This window comes from Pleurodeles waltl, chromosome 6 (genome assembly GCF_031143425.1).
Source record: "Pleurodeles waltl isolate 20211129_DDA chromosome 6, aPleWal1.hap1.20221129, whole genome shotgun sequence".
In the NCBI taxonomy this organism is placed as follows: domain Eukaryota; kingdom Metazoa; phylum Chordata; class Amphibia; order Caudata; family Salamandridae; genus Pleurodeles; species Pleurodeles waltl.
In genome coordinates, this window is record NC_090445.1 from 1712577182 (window position 1) to 1712604790 (window position 27609).

General features: G+C 46.0%; 1 protein-coding gene across 3 annotated transcripts in view; it reads left to right on the top strand.

The window, feature by feature from the left end:
- Positions 1–27609, top strand: part of LOC138301431 (saoe class I histocompatibility antigen, A alpha chain-like) — a 290409-nt gene that overhangs the window by 164695 nt on the left and 98105 nt on the right. The window lies entirely within an intron of this gene.

Consider the following 27609-nt stretch of genomic DNA (forward strand, 5'->3'; position numbering starts at 1 on the left):
AGTAGGTAACCCCGGTTCACTGTCTCAAGTGCCAAAGCCTGAGGATCCATCAGACTAATGAGACCTAAGCTGAGGAAACTCAGGCAATAGTATTAGACATCAGTCTCACAGCAAAGTCCACATGTATCCTAAGAACCAATTGTGGGCTCTCCTCAGTGCGACTCGTGTGAATTTCAGGCAAATCAAAGCCCTATCCACACCTCAAAAAGATCACCAGCCGCCCTCATCTGCAGAAATGTAATAAACTGTATACAAGCGATACATTTCTGAACTTTTTCACTGAGGAAACATACATAATAGAAGATAAATACTCGCACGCCTGGGACGTTTACAAACCTATCTCCACCAATGAGCTAGCAAAATCTTTAAGGAAAAAAAACCTCTAACCTGAAACTGGCTACTGAAGACACTAGAGCACCACATGGGTTCCAGAGGAAAGTTCAACAGCGAGTTTACATCATTTGTCACCAACAGACGCCTTGTGATGTAAATTGGACCCCACACCTCAAGCATACATCAGGTAAGGTACAGAGTACCACAGAGCTCAGCTATTTAATCCCAACATGGAACACCCAGGACTGATCATGAAAGACCGATGTGACTGTTCAACAAAATGCTGACAACAGACAATTGTATCTTAAAATATCAAGAGTAGAAGACACAGCAAAGCTGGACAAGCTCTGGACTACCTCACCTTAAATTGTATCAAATGGAATTCCTCCTCCTATCTGTATCCTTTAAAATAAAGCTCGACCCAATGATTCTGACCTCATTGAACCCAATGGGCTTCTCCACCTCAACCTCCCCTATTACCAAACCATGAGGTGCGCACTAGGTTCAGATTCACACTCATTCTGCACATCAACAAGATGACCAAAGTAGGCAATGTTTATCTACGTGCCCTGAAGAAAATCTTCTACCTCTCCCAACCAAACATCTTTGAACCTCTGTGCTCTCACTAGATGTACCCAGACTGGACTTTGGCATCCCTGTTCTTGCTTGGGTACTTCTTCCCTCCATAGCCTCACTCTGAGCTGTCGTACCCAGGCTGGACTTTGGCATCCCTGTTCTTGCTTGGGTACTTCTTCGCTCCATAGCCTCACCCTAAGCTGTCGTACCCAGGCTGGACTTTGGCATCACTGTTCTTGCTTGGGTACTTCTTCCCTCCATAGCCTCACTCTAAGTTGTCATTCCCAGACTGGACTTTGGCATCACTGTTCTTGCTTGGGTACTTCTTCCCTCCATAGCCTCACTCTAAGCTGTCGTACCCAGGCTGGACTTTGGCATCCCAGTTCTTGCTTGGGTACTTCTTCCCTCCATAGCCTCACCCTAAGCTGTCGTACCAAGTCTGGACTTTGGCATCACTGTTCTTGCTTGGGTACTTCTTCCCTCCATAGCTTCACTCTAAGCTGTCGTACCCAGACTGGACTTTGGCATCACTGTTCTTGCTTTGGTACTTCTACCCTCCATAGCCCCACTCTAAGCTGTCCTTCCCGGTCTGGACTTTGGCATCAGTGTTCTTGCTTCGGTACTCCTTCCCTCCTTCCCTACATAGCCTCACCCTGAGCTGCTGTACCCAGACTGGACTTTGGCATTACTGTTCTTGCTTGGGTACTTATTCCCTCCATAGCCTCACTCGAACCTGTTGTATCCAGACTGGACTTTGGTATCACTGTTCTTGCTTCAGTACTTCTTCCCTCCATAGCTTCACTCTAAGCTGTCGTTCTCAGACTGGACTTTGGCATCACTGTTCTTGCTTGGGTACTTCTTTCCTCCATAGCTTCACTCTAAGCTGTCATACCCAGACTGGACTTTGGCATCACAGTTCTTGCTTGGGTACTTCTTCCCTCCATAGCCTCACTCTAAGCTGTCGTTCCCAGACTGGACTTTGGCATCACAGTTCTTGCTTGGGTACTTCTTCCCTCCATAGCCTCACTCTAAGCTGTCGTTCCCAGACTGGACTTTGGCATCACTGTTTTTGCTTGAGTACTTCCTTGCTCCATAGCTTCACTCTAAGCTGTTGTTCCCAGACTGGGCTTTGGCATCACTGTTCTTGCTTGGGTACTTCTTCCCTCCATAGCTTCACTCTAAGCTTTTCTTCCCAGACTGGGCTTTGGCATCACTCTTCTTGCTTGGGTACTTCTTCTCTCCATAGCCTCACTCTAAGCTGTCGTATCCAGACTGTATTATTTGACAACACTGTTCTTGCTTGGGTACTTCTTCCCTCCATTGCCTCATTCTAAGCTGTCATATCCAGACTGGACTTTGGCATCACTGTTCTTGCTTGGGTACTTCTTCCCTCCATAGCTTCACTCTAAGCTGTCGTATCCAGACTGGACTTTGGCATCACTGTTCTTGCTTGGGTACTTCTTCCCTCCATAGCCTCACTCTAAGCTGGTTATCCGGACTGGACTTTGACATCACTATTCTTGCTTGGGTACTTCTTCCCTCCATAGCCTCACTCTAAGCTGGTTATCCGGACTGGACTTTGGCATCACTATTCTTGCTCCGGTACATCTTTCCTCCATAGCCTCACTTCAAGCTATCATCCACTACGCCAGTCTGACCGTAAACCGAAGTCGGGACACTCCTGGCCAGTGTCACGTTAAGGGATTATAAAGGTGCAGCCAATCACTCTTCATCCTGGAACCAATCCCAGACGTCTGCCATAACGTCAGTCCTACCTAAGGCTGGAGCTTCTCTTCGGATCAGATTCTGATGCAGGCAGGAAATACCTAATGTTGCACATGACGCTGATGATGATGGGGACCAGGGGGATTATTTACATCCTTGTTGTTGGAGTGGTGATGGCTTATGCTTATGCTTACAAAAGGCCAGTGGGGTTGATGCATCACCTGGAACAGAGCTAGACTCTACACTTGGGCCACCAATGGAAGATGGCCTCTTGCAGTAGTGGAAGGAAGGACAGAAGTACTAGAGTTACACTGCCCAAGGGGGGATCAGAAGCAAATTTATTTCTTGAAATTCTAGAACCAAGTCCAGCCTTATCTGAGCCACTGCTGCCATTCAGTGAAACCCTTACTGATAACTTGCTGGTGACATGGGCTAAGCCTTTCTTTGGTCCTCAAGTTAGTCGGCCGGTGGCTAGGTGACATAGGCCGGTGGCTAGGTGACATAGGCCGGCCCCGGGAGATCCAAATTTCCTGACGAAACATCCTACCTCAGAAAGTCTGCGTAGTACAGGCACTAACCACTAAGGTAAACAAAATTATATTCCAACCAATCCTCTGAATAGAGACAAAAGTAATTGATGCTTTGGAGAGAACTTGTTCTCCTCGACCATCTTTGCCCTCAGATCTCTCATCACAGTAAGCCTCTTGGGAAGGTGCACCCAAGCATTGTGGGTCCTGTGCAGCAAGCTCTTAGCAGCTGTCCAGAAGGCATCAGGACATAGTTGGCACAAGTGATTCAAGATGGTCAGGATGCGGCCAGGTGCTTTCTACATGCCGGCCTGGGTACCACAGACTGCATAGGTAAAGTTGTTGGCACCAGTGTCTTGCTTATAGCTTATAAAACACACCTGGATGAGATCAATCACGTTTTCCAGACATGTACAAATGTCCTTAATAGATATGTCTGTTGTTCTGTCCCTTTTGTTTGAGAGAAAGCTGATTCAACACAGGAATAAATCAGATAGTCGCACCACTGCTTGAACTTTGGGGCTCTTTTCTCCAGCCAAGATGGTTCACTAACAATACATAAAGTTTAGAGGCTATTCCAAGTCCTAGCTTATAAACAACTCCAGCCCTCATGATCTTTCCTGCAGCACAGAGCCAGTCCTTTGGGAGGCAAAGGATGTGGTGGCTTTAGATACTGTTCAACCAACAGGAGCAGTTATCTTCCAGCTCCTCCTCCCCTGCTACAGAGCTGCCAGGCTGCTTTAGGTTGCCCTCAAAGGTGCATGCCCAGCTGCTTGGAGCCAGGATACTGCACTTTCTCCCGGCTGGACATCCATCACATCAGACAAGTGGATCTTGCAAATTATCTAAAAGGGCTACACCCTCCCTTCTATTTCCTCCCCTGCCCATCTTCTCCCAACACCACAGCAACTTTCAAAGGATCACTCCACAGTCTTGTTGCCGAAAGTCCACTGCCTCCTCACCAAAGATGTCATTGAGCGGGTGCCAGGCTCAGGGAAACGGGAGGGATGGTATTGATGCTGGTACTTCATTCTGAAGAATGACAGAGGCTACAGGACTATATAGAACTTCTGGTCATTGTATGCTTTTCTAAAGAAAGAGAAATTCCGAATGCTCACTCTTCTCGGATTTCTTTTCTGGACTCTGGAGACTGGATGGTGCCTCCGGACTTGCAGGACATGTATTTTCATAAAAGAAATGGAGGCACAGTTCCACAGTAGAGATAGGAGGATCTAGTCCCAATCTGGGAAAGATCGGTAGGTCCCTGTGGGTGTCCTAAGTCAGGAACAGGAGCCCTCACTCACCATTTGTTGACATGCTTCATCATCGGGCTATGCTCCTCGTCAGGCTGGCAATGCAATGCCTGACGGGTCCCTCAAGAGGGATCTTTGCTGGAAATCTTTTATTAGAGATGTTTGCCGGTGGTGAGTGCAGTTATGTGGCATTTGTGAAAAAGGCTGTTAAAATTGACTAGAGGGAACCATGAAATGGAAGTATTTATTAAAGAAATGGGTCCCTGTCAAGATTAAAAACAAAAAATAGATCAGGGGAAAATAAGAGTAATGTCTATTTTACCCTATTCAAATAAGGTGTTTAATGTCCTCATACCCTACAGTCTAGGGATTTGGTGTTGGGCAGAATCGGAAGTCCCTATACTGCCAAAATGAAAAAGATCAAAATGTTTCTTGGTCGAATAGTCTAAAAAGATCAAGATGCGATTCGTCCGGACCTAAAAAAAGACATACCTAATCCTCATTCTTGTAGTAAACTAGGTTGAATGTATGGGACAGGAACCATCCTCTTATTAAAGGATGGGCCAAATAGGAATAGCGCCGGGCTCGAGTGGTCCAGTCGATGTGAACATTTCTCGGTGGTACGATGAGTCTGTCACACTTACCCCAGCTCCACACTTCCTGTTCCTGACTTAGGACACCCACAGGGACTTACCGATCTTTACCAGATTGGGACTAGATCCTCCTATCTCTACTGTGGAAATGTTCATCCATTTCTTTTGCGATTTATATGGGAGTATTATGCACAGGACCATTCTCTTTGAAAAATCTCCCACCACATAGGCCCTCCTTGTTTTTGGTTTTGACATGTATTTTCATTACCTGTCCTGCAGTCTAACAGTTGTTACCTGTGGTTTGTGTTGGAGCTGAAACACTTGCCTGATGTCTTTAAAAATGAAGGTGTTCCTAAAGATAGACGGTGCAGGACAACTTTCTTTTCCTTTACTTAATTAATTTGTGAATAAAGTGTTTCCTAGTTTAACAGCTTTTTGAATGTTGGTGTTCTGTCAGGTAAACAGCATCTGAGTGCAGTTGTTCCTCAGGAGGTCTCAAGTTAAAGGTCAAGTGGTCCCTTGACCTTTATGTATCCCTGGTCTAGACTTTTATTGGAGGAATCCTTCTAAGGCCCTGTTTACCAATTGCATGGTCCTACCATGGTAGTAACTATGCATGAAATTACATGTTATCATCTAGTAACGTGTGAGTCCCTTGCACTTACAATTTGATCCCCATGAAACAATGAATTACCGCATGAGACAAGATTTACAGAATTCCCAGTTCTGTAATGTTTAATGCATCCATTTACCACCTGCTCTGGGCAGGTAGGAGATGTTTGCTGCAATGCCTGGATGGGCTGGGGATGGAGGGAGGAGGGATGTGTGAAATACGGGAGGTAAGAGAAAGCAAGTTCTGTCTTGGTGAAACTTTCTATGCCAGAAACAAAATGAGGAAATAGATTCTGCTGTTGTTGCAGCCTAAGCCTCATGCTGTTTTTTTCATCTGCAAATACTACTTGGTAAAATCAGCTCTGTTACACCTCCCAGGAAACGAGGGTGGAAACACCGGCCCATCGGAATCAGACAGAGTCGAATTCCATATGGTAAAACCACACTGCCTGACCCCTGATCAGTGGCTAGAGTAGTGTCTCTCATGAGCAAGGCAGATCATAGGGATCCTGCATCCTATAAACCTCCAACAGTGATAAACGCAATGCCAAAATAATAAGTAGGGTGATTGCCAATTAGCTACAGACGGTTGTAAGTGGTAAATGAGACCAGTGCGGATTTACCCCCGTCCCAACACATTAATGAATATCCACATGCTCACTCGTGTGATGAACTCCACAAACTTACATGACGAGGAATGAGCATCGGCAGCCCTCGACCTACTTGATGGGTGTTAGAAATTAGGTTGTTGGTTGACTGGGATATGTGTCTGATCAGGCAGCACCCACAATCCTAGTCAGGGTGTTGTGTAGCCATTTTAATTACAGCTTCATACACGTTATTTTAGCAAACTAGGCCTGCCCCTGTTCACTTTAACCTAAATATATTTTATTCAGCGTTGTTTATTATTTTAACAATAGCCACATTTGTGGTCTTGTTTTATTTTTCTCTATCTAGCTGCTCTTTGCCTAGGCCAGCACTGTATTCTTAAACAAGACATTTCCTTAACTCTATGCTTTTCTCAAGGCTGCATTAAGATAGGTTGCCGGCAAACGTGGTAATGCTTTGTCTCTAGTGTTCATAGAAACATACACACTCTTACGTGGGGATCCTTTCTTGGAACATCAGTTGTTTTATTATAAAAACACTACTTTGACCCATGTACGTTAGAGGGAGATTCCAGTCAGATGACCACAACTGTTTGCTGATTGCTGAGTGCTTTGCTGCAGCTGCTTATGTAGAGTACAGGCCTCTTGCTCAGGTATGAGGGATGATGTCTTCCCAGGGGAACCTGAATGGCAGAACTAGAGCTTACCATGCTGTGCTCTAACTTAGCCCAGGTAGGAACCATTTTAATGACTCTAGTGACAATATAGTAGCGTTATTTTTCTGCTTTACTCTCCTTGCCACAATTTTAATGCTGTCATGCTTTATCGTCCTTGTTATTTAAGTACATGCTTTATCTAAGATGTAGTTGCTTCAATAAAATCTGATTGAAATACATTCTGCCTCTGATTGTCCTTGTATAGGTGAGACTAATGTAACTGAGAGAGACTGATGCAATCTGAGTAACTACGATTTCCCTGAGAAATCATTTGTGTCATGCGCTCGGCTGCCCAATCATCCCTGCCCTAGAGTGGAGATGAGGCACTGCTAGTCAGCCGGAACAAAACCCGGATTAGGCCGACAGGTGTCACCTGTAGTGGGTTCCGACTCAGTCCCCCACAGTGCAAGTGATTCTGCCCCCCAAATCCAGTAGTCTCATTAAGATAATGAGAGCCTGCGCGACATGGCACCACCAAAGTTTGGTCAGGCTCTAATTTTTGGGTCCTTCTGAGTATCTCTGTCTCACTGCAAACAAGGACACCTCAGTACTATATACAGAGACGTCCGTGGTATTGAGGATTTTCCTCCTCAGGTAGGTAGGGAGTACCTAGCTAACGCTGTCGGTTGTTTAAGCTTGAACCCTAAAAGGATGATCCCCATTTGGTGTGCTTATCTCTGAACAAATTTACCATTCATCATGGCAAACCCGCAACAGATAGCAATTGCAGTCAATATGAGACCACCCCTTACTGCACATTTATTGGCACATGGCCTAACGGCCCGGGGGGTCCAGTTACATTTGTTGTCGAGGCTTATCCAGCCTATAGAACAGAACATTTCTATTCTTGGGTCACATTTCCAGCACCTGATGGGAACACAAATATATTTCATCACTATACACTTGCAAACACACCTGCACAATACAGAGCATATGCATATCTAGAAATACCTCTATCTTATCAAGAATATAATAATTGGCTTGATGGCGCCCTACCCCATACTATTCTACATGTGAGGTTAGGTCCTCTAAGTAATGATGGTCATACCTGGCCTTTATTGACCACATATACACCTCAACCTCCTGCAGCGAACTTAACAGTAGCTGAAGTCCGTCGCTTAAATGCTGAGCTTATGGCAATATACAGACGATTAGTACAGTTTTTAATGCAAACGTTAAATACAAACCCAGCACGAGCTGCTCCGGCGCAACCACAGGCAGTAACGCCAGGCATTAATCTGGCGACTGTACATTCGATCATGAGTAAAGTACCCGCCAAACGAGAAGAGATTCCGTTTTGGTTAGCTCAAAAATTAAATACACTGGAGGCAGTATTTCCCCATACGGGACCGCAGGATAAGCATAGAATATTAATTATGTGCTTGCCATTTGGGATGGTTCCCACTATAGATAACTGCAATACATGGGGCACGGTATTTGCCACGCTCTATACTACTGCACACGGTACACCGACACCTGCCAATTTACCGGAACTGTTGAAACAAATTCAAGATGAATACAGGGCTGCCCCGGCCCTGGACTTGGGGATGCAACTAATGGGCAATTTTGCAGAAGTATCCTCAATTATATTGAGTAACCTTAAGGGGTAAGCAGTTGCTCTTGCAGTGGGCAGGCGGCTTCCTCCACAATATCAAGAACGTGAGCTGCCAAAGATTATCGCGGACACCTATTCTAGTATTGGTCGAGCTAGTCTGGGGGTCAGACCCACAAAACCACAGTTTTAGGGTAAATCTGATAACGATTCTACCAAGAAAGCTCCTCAGGGTTCTAAAAAACACTGGGATAAAAAAACACCTAAAAAAGAAAGGGGAGAATCTCCGCATAAGGAGACCCCACAGAATAGATATAATCTCAGAAATAGAGATAATATAAAAACGCCTGACAGATATCAATATACTGATACACGCCAATCTCGTTCCTTTCAGGACTCACCAGAAAAACGCAGTGAGAGAGGTTTGGCGGTCAGAGCGAAGAACTAAGAACTGAGTACGTGAAACCGAGACAGGAATCACAACACTCTACAAAAGTTTCTGTGAAAAAAGAAGAGAAACTTACCCAACAAAAACCTCAATATAAAAGAAAAAAGTGGCAGCAGTTGTGATTCGTCATGCCACTGAAGAAGAGGGCTGTATTTAAGAACAAAAAGTGGGCATTAACGTTGCTAGACGGCAGAGGTCACAATAGTTCGCCAGAATCTTCTAGAACATCTGGAGGTGAAAGCAACAGATGACTTCTTACAAGTTGAAACTGCAGACATGCGTGTCTCCACGCCTGATAGGGTGTACAAAGTAACATTACAGTTAGAAGGAGATATTGAACGCACAGTAGAGCAATCTTTTGGGACCGCGTCGTAAACATATATGATATTCTACTGGCCGAAAGGGATTGGCCACCTGAATTTGTCCGTACTTGCCCATATGGGGAAGATGTTATCAAACCTTCTTTCTAATCCCTTGTTCCCGATGAGCTCGCAGAATCCTACGCCATCGATTGGGCATTGGCGCAGGCACCCGCGTTATATCGCAACCACGTAGGTTGGGATAAAGTTTCCCCCTATCATGTAATTCCAATAAAAAATCAACCTCAACCCCAATATCCAATAAAACATGATGCTAAAGCACCCGTGAGGGAAATCCTCACACAACTAGAGTAGCAGGGCGTAATCGAACCCTGCGTCTCACCAATGAATAATCCTTTATTCCCAGTAGCTAAATCGGACCATTCATACAGAATAGTCTTAGACTACAGACATTTAAACAGTCATACACGCGCATACGCTATACAAAATTCACACAGCACTCATGAACAACATAGTGCATGTAAAATACATAACAACACTGGACACTTCCAATGTTTTCTTCTGCCAAAATATAGCACCTGAGAGTAGAGACCTAACAAGTTTCAGCGCACTAGGCTCACAGAAAAAATTATTTGTTTACCCCAGGGGTACAAGAACAGTCCAGGACTGTTCGCCGCTCGTGTGTCTTCAGTATTGCATGACATTGACCTCGAAGCATTGTCCTATGTAGATGATATCTATCTCACGGATGATGAATTACTGCAACATCTAAGATGGGTAGCCCGCATTGTTGTAGGATTTGCCGAATTCGGCTATAAATTCAATTTTGAGAAAACAAAAATAGCCTTCCTTAGTGTCCTGTTTTTGGGATACGAGTTATCAAGTGAAGGAAAGAGCCTAGTGTGAGAAAGTAGCCTCTTTCTAGCCTTGTTACCCCCACTTTGGGCCTGTTTGTGAGTATATGTCAGGGTGTTTTCACTGTCTCACTGGGATCCTGCTAGCCAGGGCCCAGTGCTCATAGTGAAAACCAAATGTTTTCAGTATGTTTGTTATGTGTCACTGGGACCCTGCTAGTCAGGACCCCAGTGCTCATAAGTTTGTGGTCTATATGTATGTGTTCCCTGTGTGGTGCCTAACTGTCTCACTGAGGCTCTGCTAACCAGAACCTCAGTGGTTATGCTCTCTCATTTATTTCAAATTGTCACTAACAGGCTAGTGACCAATTTTACCAATTTACATTGGCTTACTGGAACACCCTTATAATTCCCTAGTATATGGTACTAAGGTACCCAGGGTATTGGGGTTCCAGGAGATCCCTATGGGCTGCAGCATTTCTTTTGCCACCCATAGGGAGCTCTGACAATTCTTACACAGGCCTGCCACTGCAGCCTGAGTGAAATAACGTCCACGTTATTTCACAGCCATTTTACACTGCACTTAAGTAACTTATAAGTCACCTATATGTCTAACCTTTACCTGGTAAAGGTTAGGTGCAAAGTTACTTAGTGTGAGGGCACCCTGGCACTAGCCAAGGTGCCCCCACATTGTTCAGGGCCAATTCCCTGGACCTTGTGAGTGCGGGGACACCATTACACGCGTGCACTACATATAGGTCACTACCTATATGTAGCTTCACAATGGTAACTCCGAATATGGCCATGTAATATGTCTATGATCATGGAATTGCCCCCTCTATGCCATCCTGGCATAGTTGGCACAATCCCACGATCCCAGTGGTCTGTAGCACAGACCCTGGTACTGCCAAACTGCCTTTCCTGGGGTTTCACTGCAGCTGCTGCTGCTGCCAACCCCTCAGACAGGTTTCTGCCCCCCTGGGGTCAAGCCAGGCTTGTCCCAGGATGGCAGAACAAAGGACTTCCTCTGAGAGAGGGTGTTACACCCTCTCCCTTTGGAAAATGGTGTGAAGGCAGGGGAGGAGTAGCCTCCCCCAGCCTCTGGAAATGCTTTCATGGGCACAGATGTGCCCAATTCTGCATAAGCCAGTCTACACCGGTTCAGGGGACCCCTTAGCCCTGCTCTGGCGCGAAACTGGACAAAGGAAAGGGGAGTGACCACTCCCCTGACCTGCACCTCCCCTGGGAGGTGTCCAGAGCTCCTCCAGTGTGCTCCAGACCTCTGCCATCTTGGAAACAGAGGTGCTCCTGGCACACTGGACTGCTCTGAGTGGCCAGTGCCACCAGGTGACGTCAGAGACTCCTTCTGATAGGCTCCTTCAGGTGTTGCTAGCCTATCCTCTCTCCTAGGTAGCCAAACCCTCTTTTCTGGCTATTTAGGGTCTCTGTCTCTGGGGAAACTTTAGATAACGAATGCAAGAGCTCATCAGAGTTCCTCTGCATCTCTCTCTTCACCTTCTGCCAAGGAATCGACTGCTGACCGCGCTGGAAGCCTGCAAAACTGCAACATAGTAGCTAAGATGACTACTGCAACTCTGTAACGCTGATCCTGCCGCCTTCTCGACTGTTTTCCTGGTGGTGCATGCTGTGGGGGTAGTCTGCCTCCTCTCTGCACTAGAAGCTCCGAAGAAATCTCCCGTGGGTCGACGGAATCTTCCCCCTGCTACAGCAGGCACCAAAAAGCTGCATGACCGGTCCATTGGGTCTCCTCTCAGCACGACGAGCGAGGTCCCTCGAATCCAGCAACTCTGTCCAAGTGACTCCCACAGTCCAGTGACTCTTCAGTCCAAGTTTGGTGGAGGTAAGTCCTTGCCTCCCCACGCCAGACTGCATTGTTGGAAACCGCGTCTTTTGCAAATACTCCGGCTTCCGTGCACTTCCGCCAGAAATCCTTTGTGCACAGCCAAGCCTGGGTCCACGGCACTCTAACCTACATTGCACGACTTTCTAAGTTGGTCTCCGGCGACGTGGGACTCCTTTGTGCAACTTCGGTGAGCACCGTTTCACGCATCCTCGTAGTGCCTGTTTCTGGCACTTCTCTGGGTGCTACCTGCTGCTGAGAGGGCTCCTTGTCTTGCTCGACGTCCCCTCTCTCTCCTGGTCCAATTTGCGACCTCCTGGTCTCTCCTGGGCCGCAGCAGCTTCCAAAAATGCTAACTGCACGATTTGCAGCTAGCAAGGCTTGTTGGCGTTCTTTTGGCGGGAAAACACTTCTGCACGACTCTCCACGGCAAGAGTGATCCGTCCACCAAAGGGGAAGTCTCTAGCCCTTTTTGTTCTGGCAGAAACCGCAGCTTCTTCTGTCCAGTAGAAGCTTCTTTGCACCCACAGCAGGCATTTCCTGGGCATCTGCCCATCTCCGACTTGCTTGTGACTTTTGGACTTGGTCCCCTTGTTCCACAGGTACCCTAGATTGGAAATCCACAGTTGTTGCATTGTTGGTTTGTGTCTTTCCTGCATTATTCCTCTATCACGACTTCTTTGTCTTTGGGGGAACTTTAGTGCACTTTGCACTCACTTTTCAGGGTCTTGGGGAGGGCTAATTTTCTAACTCTCACTATTTTCTAATAGTCCCAGCGACCCTCTACAAGGTCACATAGGTTTGGGGTCCATTCGTGGTTCACATTCCACTTTTGGAGTATATGGTTTGTGTTGCCCCTATCCCTATGTGTCCCCATTGCATCCTATTGTAACTATACATTGTTTGCACTGTTTTCTAAGACTATACTGCATATTTTTGGTATTGTGTACATATAACTTGTGTATAATTGCTATCCTCATACTGAGGGTACTCACTGAGATACTTTGGCATATTGTCATAAAAATAAAGTACCTTTATTTTTAGTATATCTGTGTATTGTGTTTTCTTATGATATTGTGCAAGTGACACTAGTGGTACTGTAGTAGCTTCACACGTCTCCTAGTTCAGCCTAAGCTGCTCTGCTAAGCTACCATTATCTATCAGCCTAAGCTGCTAGACACCCTATACACTAATAAGGGATACCTGGGCCTGGTGCAAGGTGCAAGTACCCCTTGGTACTCACTACAAACCAGTCCAGCCTCCTACATTGGTTGTGCAGCGGTGGGATAAGTGCTTTGAGACTACTTACCACTCTTGTCATTGTACTTTTCATAAGAGAAAAATATACAAAACAAGTTCAGTGTGTGTACACATTGCTAAAAAGTTTTGCATTTCCTCTTTTCACTCTTTTCTAAAGTGCTGAAAAGTACTTCTAAACTTTCAAAAAGTTCTTAAAAGTTTAAAAAGTTTTTTTCTGTCTTTCTAAAAAGTTCTCAATTTTTTTTTTCTCTTTTTCTATCACTTTAACTCTCTCTAAAAATGTCTGGCACAGGCCAAAATGTTGATCTGTCCAAACTTGCATATGACCACCTTAGCTGGAAAGGAGCAAGGAGTCTCTGTGTAGAGAGAGGTTTGAGTGTAGGGAAGAATCCTTCCTTGGAATTGTTGCTTAATATGCTTAGAGAACAAGATAAGGCCATAGGGGCCACATCTGTTGAAAAAGTAGCAAATGGTTCCCAATCTGATCCAGGGACTCCCCCAGGAAAAGATTCAGGAAAGAAAGTTCCTAGCCTGCCCATTACTAGACAGTCTAGCATAGTTGGTAATGATGAAGAGCCACACCATACAAATAGTGTTGTCTCACATCATACCAAGAGCATTTATTCACACCACAGTGGAAGTGATGTTTCTGTTAGCCAAGCTGTTAGGGTGGCTTCTGTAAGGGACAGGTCTCCTTCTGTTCATTCCCATCATACCTCTGTATCTAGAAATGTCCCTCCCACCAACCCTGATGACAGAATGTTAGAAAGGGAACTCAACAAGTTGAGAGTGGAACAAACCAGACTGAAGCTTAAAAAGCAACAGCTGGATTTGGATAGACAGTCTTTTGAACTAGAGAAGGAAAGACAGAAGTTGGGTTTAGATACCCATGGTGGCAGCAGCAGTATTCCCCATAGTCATCCTGTAAAAGAGCATGATTCCAGGAATCTGCACAAGATAGTTCCCCCTTATAAGGAGGGGGATGACATTAACAAGTGGTTTGCTGCACTTGAGAGGGCCTGTATTGTACAGGATGTCCCTCAAAGGCAGTGGGCTGCTATCCTATGGCTATCATTTAGTGGAAAAGGTAGGGATAGGCTCCTTACTGTGAAAGAAAGTGATGCCAATAATTTTACAGTTCTTAAGAATGCACTCCTGGATGGTTATGGCTTAACCACTGAACAATACAGGATAAAGTTCAGAGAGACCAAAAAGGAGTCCTCACAAGACTGGGTTGATTTCATTGACCATTCAGTGAAGGCCTTGGAGGGGTGGTTACATGGCAGTAAAGTTACTGATTATGACAGCCTGTATAACTTGATCCTGAGAGAGCATATTCTTAATAATTGTTTGTCTGATTTGTTGCACCAGTACTTGGTGGACTCTGATCTGACCTCTCCCCAAGAATTGGGAAAGAAGGCAGACAAATGGGTCAGAACAAGGGTGAACAGAAAAGTTCATACAGGGGGTGACAAAGAGAACAATAAGAAGAAAGATGGTGAAAAATCTCAAGATAAGCATGGGGATAAGGGTAAAACCAAAGATTCCACTTCAAATCTTAAACACTCTTCAGTGGGTGGGGATAAAATAAATTCTTCCTCTTCTTCTCAACCTACACAATTTAAAAAGCCTTGGTGCTTTGTGTGTAAAAACAGAGGCCATAGGCCAGGGGATAAGTCCTGTCCAGGTAACCCCCCTGAGCCTACCACCACTAATACATCCAGCTCTAGTGCCCCTAGCAGTAGTGGTACTAGTGGTGGGACTGCTAGCAACAGTCAAGTTAAGGGTGTAGTTGGGTTCACTTATGGGTCCATAGTAGAAACTGGGGTAGTCAGACCCAAGACAGTTTCTGTCACACCTAGTGGCATTGGCCTTGCCACACTGGCTGCTTGTCCCCTTACAATGGATAAGTACAGGCAGACAGTTTCAATAAATGGTGTTGAGGCCTTGGCCTACAGGGACACAGGTGCCAGTATCACTTTGGTGACTGAAAACCTAGTGCACCCTGATCAACACATCATTGGACAACAGTATAAGATTATTGATGTCCATAACTCCACTAAGTTTCTTCCCTTAGCTACAATTCAGTTTAGTTGGAGTGGAGTTACTGGCCCTAAGCAGGTGGTGGTATCACCTAGCTTACCTGTAGACTGTCTCTTAGGTAATGACGTAGAGGCCTCAGGTTGGGTTGATGTAGAGTTTTATGCCCATGCAGCCATGCTGGGCATCCCTGAGGAATTGTTCCCTCTCATTTCTACTGAAATGAAAAAGCAAAGGAGAGAAGGCTTGAAAACTCAGGATCCCTCTCCATCAACAGGTAAAAAGGGTATCACAGTATCCCCTAACCACCCTACCATTCAGGATACCATTCCTGTGGTGGGAGAAACCTCTCCTGGGGTGGCACCTGTTCCAAGGGAATCATCAGTTGGCAAAACTGTACTCCCTGAGGTGGAAGTACCTCTCTGTGGGATAACTGACATTGGTGAGAAAAAGAGCACCATTTTAGTTAACATGGAGCATCCTTCCAACCCTCCCAGAGAAACTTTAGTGCAGAAACCCTGCACTGCCTCACAACACTTAGGACAGCATCCCTGCCCTAATGTGGAGCTCATAGGACAGCATCCCTGCCCTGCTCCAACTCAAGAGAAACAGCATCCCTGTTCTCTCTTCCAGCCATATGGACAAAGTTTTTGCCCAGCTATGGCTTTTCTGAGACAGCATCCCTGTCTGGCATTTCCATCACTACAAATAGGTTCAGTGGACAATTCCCACTGCTCTAAACTAAAACTTACTGATAGAAACTCTAAATATACATCTTCACATTGTTGCTTAGCTAAAAAACTTCAAACGGGGTGGTTTACATCCCCACAGGGAAGTAACCATATAGTGGATGATAAAGGGAGTAACCAGTCTATTGCAGAGCTACTCTCTACTTATCACCACTTAGACAATAAAGTCTCAACTGGCCAAGGTTAGCCTTATTGTCCTTCGTTTTGGGGGGGGGGGGTTGTGTGAGAAAGTAGCCTCTTTCTAGCCTTGTTACCCCCACTTTGGGCCTGTTTGTGAGTATATGTCAGGGTGTTTTCACTGTCTCACTGGGATCCTGCTAGCCAGGGCCCAGTGCTCATAGTGAAAACCCTATGTTTTCAGTATGTTTGTTATGTGTCACTGGGACCCTGCTAGTCAGGACCCCAGTGCTCATAAGTTTGTGGTCTATATGTATGTGTTCCCTGTGTAGTGCCTAACTGTCTCACTGAGGCTCTGCTAACCAGAACCTCAGTGGTTATGCTCTCTCATTTATTTCAAATTGTCACTAACAGGCTAGTGACCAATTTTACCAATTTACATTGGCTTACTGGAACACCCTTATAATTCCCTAGTATATGGTACTAAGGTACCCAGGCTATTGGGGTTCCAGGAGATCCCTATGGGCTGCAGCATTTCTTTTGCCACCCATAGGGAGCTCTGACAATTCTTACACAGGCCTGCCACTGCAGCCTGAGTGAAATAACGTCCACGTTATTTCACAGCCATTTGACACTGCACTTAAGTAACTTATAAGTCACCTATATGTCTAACCTTTACCTGGTAAAGGTTAGGTGCAAAGTTACTTAGTGTGAGGGCACCCTGGCACTAGCCAAGGTGCCCCCACATTGTTCAGGGCCAATTCCCTGGACTTTGTGAGTGCGGGGACACCATTACACGCGTGCACTACATATAGGTCACTACCTATATGTAGCTTCACAATGGTAACTCCGAATATGGCCATGTAACATGTCTATGATCATGGAATTGCCCCCTCTATGCCATCCTGGCATAGTTGGCACAATCCCACGATCCCAGTGGTCTGTAGCACAGACCCTGGTACTGCCAAACTGCCTTTCCTGGGGTTTCACTGCAGCTGCTGCCAACCCCTCAGACAGGTTTCTGCCCCCCTGGGGTCAAGCCAGGCTTGTCCCAGGATGGCAGAACAAAGGACTTCCTCTGAGAGAGGGTGTTACACCCTCTCCCTTTGGAAAATGGTGTGAAGGCAGGGGAGGAGTAGCCTCCCCCAGCCTCTGGAAAAGCTTTCATGGGCACAGATGTGCCCAATTCTGCATAAGCCAGTCTACACCGGTTCAGGGGACCACTTAGCCCTGCTCTGGCGCGAAACTGGACAAAGGAAAGGGGAGTGACCACTCCCCTGACCTGCACCTCCCCTGGGAGGTGTCCAGAGCTCCTCCAGTGTGCTCCAGACCTCTGCCATCTTGGAAACAGAGGTGCTGCTGGCACACTGGACTGCTCTGAGTGGCCAGTGCCACCAGGTGACGTCAGAGACTCCTTCTGATAGGCTCCTTCAGGTGTTTCTAGCCTATCCTCTCTCCTAGGTAGCCAAACCCTCTTTTCTGGCTATTTAGGGTCTCTGTCTCTGGGGAAACTTTAGATAACGAATGCAAGAGCTCATCAGAGTTCCTCTGCATCTCTCTCTTCACCTTCTGCCAAGGAATCGACTGCTGACCGCGCTGGAAGCCTGCAAAACTGCAACATAGTAGCTAAGACGACTACTGCAACTCTGTAACGCTGATCCTGCCGCCTTCTCGACTGTTTTCCTGGTGGTGCATGCTGTGGGGGTAGTCTGCCTCCTCTCTGCACTAGAAGCTCCGAAGAAATCTCCCGTGGGTCGACGGAATCTTTCCCCTGCTACCGCAGGCACCAAAAAGCTGCATGAACGGTCCCTTGGGTCTCCTCTCAGCACGACGAGCGAGGTCCCTCGAATCCAGTAACTCTGTCCAAGTGACTCCCACAGTCCAGTGACTCTTCAGTCCAAGTTTGGTGGAGGTAAGTCCTTGCCTCCCCACGCCAGACTGCATTGTTGGAAACCGCGTCTTTTGCAAATACTCCGGCTTCCGTGCACTTCCGGCGGAAATCCTTTGTGCACAGCCAAGCCTGGGTCCACGGCACTCTAACCTGCATTGCACGACTTTCTAAGTTGGTCTCCGGTGACGTTGGACTCCTTTGTGCAACTTCGGCGAGCACCGTTTCACGCATACTTGTAGTGCCTGTTTCTGGCACTTCTCCGGGTGCTACCTGCTGCTGAGAGGGCTCCTTGTATTGCGCGACGTCCCCTCTCTCTCCTGGTCCAATTTGCGACCTCCTGGTCTCTCCTGGGCCGCAGCAGCTTCCAAAAACGCTAACCGCATGATTTGCAGCTAGCAAGGCTTGTTGGCGTTCTTTTGGCGGGAAAACACTTCTGCACGACTCTCCACAGCAAGGGTGATCCGTCCACCAAAGGGGAAGTCTCTAGCCCTTTTCGTTCTTGCAGAAACTGCAGCTTCTTCTGTCCAGTAGAAGCTTCTTTGCACCCACAGCTGGCATTTCCTGGGCATCTGCCCATCTCCGACTTGCTTGTGACTTTTGGACTTGGTCCCCTTGTTCCACAGGTACCCTAGATTGGAAATCCACAGTTGTTGCATTGTTGGTTTGTGTCTTTCCTGCATTATTCCTCTATCACAACTTCTTTGTCTTTTGGGGAACTTTAGTGCACTTTGCACTCACTTTTCAGGGTCTTGGGGAGGGCTAATTTTCTAACTCTCACTATTTTCTAATAGTCCCAGCGACCCTCTACAAGGTCACATAGGTTTGGGGTCCATTCGTGGTTCACATTCCACTTTTGGAGTATATGGTTTGTGTTGCCCCTATCCCTATGTGTCCCCATTGCATCCTATTGTAACTATACATTGTTTGCACTGTTTTCTAAGACTATACTGCATATTTTTGGTATTGTGTACATATAACTTGTGTATAATTGCTATCCTCATACTGAGGGTACTCACTGAGATACTTTGGCATATTGTCATAAAAATAAAGTACCTTTATTTTTAGTATATCTGTGTATTGTGTTTTCTTATGATATTGTGCAAGTGACACTAGTGGTACTGTAGTAGCTTCACACGTCTCCTAGTTCAGCCTAAGCTGCTCTGCTAAGCTACCATTATCTATCAGCCTAAGCTGCTAGACACCCTATACACTAATAAGGGATACCTGGGCCTGGTGCAAGGTGCAAGTACCCCTTGGTACTCACTACAAACCAGTCCAGCCTCCTACATTGGTTGTGCAGCGGTGGGATAAGTGCTTTGAGACTACTTACCACTCTTGTCATTGTACTTTTCATAAGAGAAAAATATACAAAACAAGTTCAGTGTGTGTACACATTGCTAAAAAGTTTTGCATTTCCTCTTTTCACTCTTTTCTAAAGTGCTGAAAAGTACTTCTAAACTTTCAAAAAGTTCTTAAAAGTTTAAAAAGTTTTTTTCTGTCTTTCTAAAAAGTTCTCAATTTTTTTTTTCTCTTTTTCTATCACTTTAACTCTCTCTAAAAATGTCTGGCACAGGCCAAAATGTTGATCTGTCCAAACTTGCATATGACCACCTTAGCTGGAAAGGAGCAAGGAGTCTCTGTGTAGAGAGAGGTTTGAGTGTAGGGAAGAATCCTTCCTTGGAATTGTTGCTTAATATGCTTAGAGAACAAGATAAGGCCATAGGGGCCACATCTGTTGAAAAAGTAGCAAATGGTTCCCAATCTGATCCAGGGACTCCCCCAGGAAAAGATTCAGGAAAGAAAGTTCCTAGCCTGCCCATTACTAGACAGTCTAGCATAGTTGGTAATGATGAAGAGCCACACCATACAAATAGTGTTGTCTCACATCATACCAAGAGCATTTATTCACACCACAGTGGAAGTGATGTTTCTGTTAGCCAAGCTGTTAGGGTGGCTTCTGTAAGGGACAGGTCTCCTTCTGTTCATTCCCATCATACCTCTGTATCTAGAAATGTCCCTCCCACCAACCCTGATGACAGAATGTTAGAAAGGGAACTCAACAAGTTGAGAGTGGAACAAACCAGACTGAAGCTTAAAAAGCAACAGCTGGATTTGGATAGACAGTCTTTTGAACTAGAGAAGGAAAGACAGAAGTTGGGTTTAGATACCCATGGTGGCAGCAGCAGTATTCCCCATAGTCATCCTGTAAAAGAGCATGATTCCAGGAATCTGCACAAGATAGTTCCCCCTTATAAGGAGGGGGATGACATTAACAAGTGGTTTGCTGCACTTGAGAGGGCCTGTATTGTACAGGATGTCCCTCAAAGGCAGTGGGCTGCTATCCTATGGCTATCATTTAGTGGAAAAGGTAGGGATAGGCTCCTTACTGTGAAAGAAAGTGATGCCAATAATTTTACAGTTCTTAAGAATGCACTCCTGGATGGTTATGGCTTAACCACTGAACAATACAGGATAAAGTTCAGAGAGACCAAAAAGGAGTCCTCACAAGACTGGGTTGATTTCATTGACCATTCAGTGAAGGCCTTGGAGGGGTGGTTACATGGCAGTAAAGTTACTGATTATGACAGCCTGTATAACTTGATCCTGAGAGAGCATATTCTTAATAATTGTTTGTCTGATTTGTTGCACCAGTACTTGGTGGACTCTGATCTGACCTCTCCCCAAGAATTGGGAAAGAAGGCAGACAAATGGGTCAGAACAAGGGTGAACAGAAAAGTTCATACAGGGGGTGACAAAGAGAACAATAAGAAGAAAGATGGTGAAAAATCTCAAGATAAGCATGGGGATAAGGGTAAAACCAAAGATTCCACTTCAAATCTTAAACACTCTTCAGTGGGTGGGGATAAAATAAATTCTTCCTCTTCTTCTCAACCTACACAATTTAAAAAGCCTTGGTGCTTTGTGTGTAAAAACAGAGGCCATAGGCCAGGGGATAAGTCCTGTCCATGTAACCCCCCTGAGCCTACCCCCACTAATACATCAAGCTCTAGTGCCCCTAGCAGTAGTGGTACTAGTGGTGGGACTGCTGGCAACAGTCAAGTTAAGGGTGTAGTTGGGTTCACTTATGGGTCCATAGTAGAAACTGGGGTAGTCAGACCCAAGACAGTTTCTGTCACACCTAGTGGCATTGGCCTTGCCACACTGGCTGCTTGTCCCCTTACAATGGATAAGTACAGGCAGACAGTTTCAATAAATGGTGTTGAGGCCTTGGCCTACAGGGACACAGGTGCCAGTATCACTTTGGTGACTGAAAACCTAGTGCACCCTGATCAACACATCATTGGACAACAGTATAAGATTATTGATGTCCATAACTCCACTAAGTTTCTTCCCTTAGCTACAATTCAGTTTAGTTGGGGTGGAGTTACTGGCCCTAAGCAGGTGGTGGTATCACCTAGCTTACCTGTAGACTGTCTCTTAGGTAATGACCTAGAGGCCTCAGGTTGGGTTGATGTAGAGTTTTATGCCCATGCAGCCATGCTGGGCATCCCTGAGGAATTGTTCCCTCTCATTTCTACTGAAATGAAAAAGCAAAGGAGAGAAGGCTTGAAAACTCAGGATCCCTCTCCATCAACAGGTAAAAAGGGTATCACAGTATCCCCTAACCACCCTACCATTCAGGATACCATTCCTGTGGTGGGAGAAACCTCTCCTGGGGTGGCACCTGTTCCAAGGGAATCATCAGTTGGCAAAACTGTACTCCCTGAGGTGGAAGTACCTCTCTGTGGGATAACTGACATTGGTGAGAAAAAGAGCACCATTTTAGTTAACATGGAGCATCCTTCCAACCCTCCCAGAGAAACTTTAGTGCAGAAACCCTGCACTGCCTCACAACACTTAGGACAGCATCCCTGCCCTAATGTGGAGCTCATAGGACAGCATCCCTGCCCTGCTCCAACTCAAGAGAAACAGCATCCCTGTTCTCTCTTCCAGCCATATGGACAAAGTTTTTGCCCAGCTATGGCTTTTCTGAGACAGCATCCCTGTCTGGCATTTCCATCACTACAAATAGGTTCAGTGGACAATTCCCACTGCTCTAAACTAAAACTTACTGATAGAAACTCTAAATATACATCTTCACATTGTTGCTTAGCTAAAAAACTTCAAACGGGGTGGTTTACATCCCCACAGGGAAGTAACCATATAGTGGATGATAAAGGGAGTAACCAGTCTATTGCAGAGCTACTCTCTACTTATCACCACTTAGACAATAAAGTCTCAACTGGCCAAGGTTAGCCTTATTGTCCTTCGTTTGGGGGGGGGGTTGTGTGAGAAAGTAGCCTCTTTCTAGCCTTGTTACCCCCACTTTGGGCCTGTTTGTGAGTATATGTCAGGGTGTTTTCACTGTCTCACTGGGATCGTGCTAGCCAGGGCCCAGTGCTCATAGTGAAAACCCTATGTTTTCAGTATGTTTGTTATGTGTCACTGGGACCCTGCTAGTCAGGACCCCAGTGCTCATAAGTTTGTGGTCTATATGTATGTGTTCCCTGTGTGGTGCCTAACTGTCTCACTGAGGCTCTGCTAACCAGAACCTCAGTGGTTATGCTCTCTCATTTATTTCAAATTGTCACTAACAGGCTAGTGACCAATTTTACCAATTTACATTGGCTTACTGGAACACCCTTATAATTCCCTAGTATATGGTACTAAGGTACCCAGGGAATTGGGGTTCCAGGAGATCCCTATGGGCTGCAGCATTTCTTTTGCCACCCATAGGGAGCTCTGACAATTCTTACACAGGCCTGCCACTGCAGCCTGAGTGAAATAACGTCCACGTTATTTCACAGCCATTTTACACTGCACTTAAGTAACTTATAAGTCACCTATATGTCTAACCTTTACCTGGTAAAGGTTAGGTGCAAAGTTACTTAGTGTGAGGGCACCCTGGCACTAGCCAAGGTGCCCCCACATTGTTCAGGGCCAATTCCCTGGACTTTGTGAGTGCGGGGACACCATTACACGCGTGCACTACATATAGGTCACTACCTATATGTAGCTTCACAATGGTAACTCCGAATATGGCCATGTAACATGTCTATGATCATGGAATTGCCCCCTCTATGCCATCCTGGCATAGTTGACACAATCCCACGATCCCAGTGGTCTGTAGCACAGACCCTGGTACTGCCAAACTGCCTTTCCTGGGGTTTCACTGCAGCTGCTGCTGCTGCCAACCCCTCAGACAGGTTTCTGCCCCCCTGGGGTCAAGCCAGGCTTGTCCCAGTATGGCAGAACAAAGGACTTCCTCTGAGAGAGGGTGTTACACCCTCTCCCTTTGGAAAATGGTGTGAAGGCAGGGGAGGAGTAGCCTCCCCCAGCCTCTGGAAATGCTTTCATGGGCACAGATGTGCCCAATTCTGCATAAGCCAGTCTACACCGGTTCAGGGGACCCCTTAGCCCTGCTCTGGCGCGAAACTGGACAAAGGAAAGGGGAGTGACCACTCCCCTGACCTGCACCTCCCCTGGGAAGTGTCCAGAGCTCCTCCAGTGTGCTCCAGACCTCTGCCATCTTGGAAACAGAGGTGCTGCTGGCACACTGGACTGCTCTGAGTGGCCAGTGCCACCAGGTGACGTCAGAGACTCCTTCTGATAGGCTCCTTCAGGTGTTGCTAGCCTATCCTCTCTCCTAGGTAGCCAAACCCTCTTTTCTGGCTATTTAGGGTCTCTGTCTCTGGGGAAATTTTAGATAACGAATGCAAGAGCTCATCAGAGTTCCTCTGCATCTCTCTCTTCACCTTCTGCCAAGGAATCGACTGCTGACCGCGCTGGAAGCCTGCAAAACTGCAACATAGTAGCTAAGACGACTACTGCAACTCTGTAACGCTGATCCTGCCGCCTTCTCGACTGTTTTCCTGGTGGTGCATGCTGTGGGGGTAGTCTGCCTCCTCTCTGCACTAGAAGCTCCGAAGAAATCTCCCATGGGTCGACGGAATCTTCCCCCTGCTACCGCAGGCACCAAAAAGCTGCATGACCGGTCCCTTGGGTCTCCTCTCAGCACGACGAGCGAGGTCCCTCGAATCCAGCAACTCTGTCCAAGTGACTCCCACAGTCCAGTGACTCTTCAGTCCAAGTTTGGTGGAGGTAAGTCCTTGCCTCCCCACGCCAGACTGCATTGTTGGAAACCGCGTCTTTTGCAAATACTCCGGCTTCCGTGCACTTCCGGCGGAAATCCTTTGTGCACAGCCAAGCCTGGGTCCACGGCAATCTAACCTGCATTGCACGACTTTCTAAGTTGGTCTCCGGTGACGTGGGACTCCTTTGTGCAACTTCGGCGAGCACCGTTTCACGCATCTTTGTAGTGCCTGTTTCTGGCACTTCTCCGGGAGCTACCTGCTGCTGAGAGGGATCCCTGTATTGCGCGACGTCCCCTCTCTCTCCTGGTCCAATTTGCGACCTCCTGGTCTCTTCTGGGCCGCAGCAGCTTCCAAAAACGCTAACCGCATGATTTGCAGCTAGCAAGGCTTGTTGGCGTTCTTTTGGCGGGAAAACACGTCTGCACGACTCTCCACAGCAAGAGTGATCCGTCCACCAAAGGGGAAGTCTCTAGCCCTTTTCGTTCTTGCAGAAACTGCAGCTTCTTCTGTCCAGTAGAAGCTTCTTTGCACCCACAGCTGGCATTTCCTGGGCATCTGCCCATCTCCGACTTGCTTGTGACTTTTGGACTTGGTCCCCTTGTTCCACAGGTACCCTAGATTGGAAATCCACAGTTGTTGCATTGTTGGTTTGTGTCTTTCCTGCATTATTCCTCTATCACTACTTCTTTGTCTTTTGGGGAACTTTAGTGCACTTTGCACTCACTTTTCAGGGTCTTGGGGAGGGCTAATTTTCTAACTCTCACTATTTTCTAATAGTCCCAGCGACCCTCTACAAGGTCACATAGGTTTGGGGTCCATTCGTGGTTCACATTCCACTTTTGGAGTATATGGTTTGTGTTGCCCCTATCCCTATGTGTCCCCATTGCATCCTATTGTAACTATACATTGTTTGCACTGTTTTCTAAGACTATACTGCATATTTTTGGTATTGTGTACATATAACTTGTGTATAATTGCTATCCTCATACTGAGGGTACTCACTGAGATACTTTGGCATATTGTCATAAAAATAAAGTACCTTTATTTTTAGTATATCTGTGTATTGTGTTTTCTTATGATATTGTGCAAGTGACACTAGTGGTACTGTAGTAGCTTCACACGTCTCCTAGTTCAGCCTAAGCTGCTCTGCTAAGCTACCATTATCTATCAGCCTAAGCTGCTAGACACCCTATACACTAATAAGGGATACCTGGGCCTGGTGCAAGGTGCAAGTACCCCTTGGTACTCACTACAAACCAGTCCAGCCTCCTACATTGGTTGTGCAGCGGTGGGATAAGTGCTTTGAGACTACTTACCACTCTTGTCATTGTACTTTTCATAAGAGAAAAATATACAAAACAAGTTCAGTGTGTGTACACATTGCTAAAAAGTTTTGCATTTCCTCTTTTCACTCTTTTCTAAAGTGCTGAAAAGTACTTCTAAACTTTCAAAAAGTTCTTAAAAGTTTAAAAAGTTTTTTTCTGTCTTTCTAAAAAGTTCTGAAAACTTTTTTCTCTTTTTCTATCACTTTAACTCTCTCTAAAAATGTCTGGCACAGGCCAAAATGTTGATCTGTCCAAACTTGCATATGACCACCTTAGCTGGAAAGGAGCAAGGAGTCTCTGTGTAGAGAGAGGTTTGAGTGTAGGGAAGAATCCTTCCTTGGAATTGTTGCTTAATATGCTTAGAGAACAAGATAAGGCCATAGGGGCCACATCTGTTGAAAAAGTAGCAAATGGTTCCCAATCTGATCCAGGGACTCCCCCAGGAAAAGATTCAGGAAAGAAAGTTCCTAGCCTGCCCATTACTAGACAGTCTAGCATAGTTGGTAATGATGAAGAGCCACACCATACAAATAGTGTTGTCTCACATCATAGCAAGAGCATTTATTCACACCACAGTGGAAGTGATGTTTCTGTTAGCCAAGCTGTTAGGGTGGCTTCTGTAAGGGACAGGTCTCCTTCTGTTCATTCTTCTGTGTCTAAGAATGTCCCTCCCACCAACCCTGATGACAGAATGTTAGAAAGGGAACTCAACAAGTTGAGAGTGGAACAAACCAGACTGAAGCTTAAAAAGCAACTGCTGGATTTGGATAGACAGTCTTTTGAACTAGAGAAGGAAAGACAGAAGTTGGGTTTAGATACCCATGGTGGCAGCAGCACTATTCCCCATAGTCATCCTGTAAAAGAGCATGATTCCAGGAATCTGCACAAGATAGTTCCCCCTTATAAGGAGGGGGATGACATTAACAAGTGGTTTGCTGCACTTGAGAGGGCCTGTGTTGTACAGGATGTCCCTCAAAGGCAGTGGGCTGCTATCCTATGGCTATCATTTAGTGGAAAAGGTAGGGATAGGCTCCTTACTGTGAAAGAAAGTGATTCCAATAATTTTACAGTTCTTAAGAATGCACTCCTGGATGGTTATGGCTTAACCACTGAACAATACAGGATAAAGTTCAGAGAGACCAAAAAGGAGTCTTCACAAGACTGGGTTGATTTCATTGACCATTCAGTGAAGGCCTTGGAGGGGTGGTTACATGGCAGTAAAGTTACTGATTATGACAGCCTGTATAACTTGATCCTGAGAGAGCATATTCTTAATAATTGTTTGCCTGATTTGTTGCACCAGTACTTGGTGGACTCTGATCTGACCTCTCCCCAAGAATTGGGAAAGAAGGCAGACAAATGGGTCAGAACAAGGGTGAACAGAAAAGTTCATACAGGGGGTGACAAAGAGAACAATAAGAAGAAAGATGGTGAAAAATCTCAAGATAAGCATGGGGATAAGGGTAAAACCAAAGATTCCACTTCAAATCTTAAACACTCTTCAGTGGGTGGGGATAAAATAAATTCTTCCTCTTCTTCTCAACCTACACAATTTAAAAAGCCTTGGTGCTTTGTGTGTAAAAACAGAGGCCATAGGCCAGGGGATAAGTCCTGTCCAGGTAAACCCCCTGAGCCTACCACCACTAATACATCAAGCTCTAGTGCCCCTAGCAGTAGTGGTACTAGTGGTGGGACTGCTGGCAACAGTCAAGTTAAGGGTGTAGTTGGGTTCACTTATGGGTCCATAGTAGAAACTGGGGTAGTCAGTCCCAAGACAGTTTCTGTCACACCTAGTGGCATTGGCCTTGCCACACTGGCTGCTTGTCCCCTTACAATGGATAAGTACAGGCAGACAGTTTCAATAAATGGTGTTGAGGCCTTGGCCTACAGGGACACAGGTGCCAGTATCACTTTGGTGACTGAAAACCTAGTGCACCCTGATCAACACATCATTGGACAACAGTATAAGATTATTGATGTCCATAACTCCACTAAGTTTCTTCCCTTAGCTATAATTCAGTTTAGTTGGGGTGGAGTTACTGGCCCTAAGCAGGTGGTGGTATCACCTAGCTTACCTGTAGACTGTCTCTTAGGTAATGACCTAGAGGCCTCAGGTTGGGTTGATGTAGAGTTTTATGCCCATGCAGCCATGCT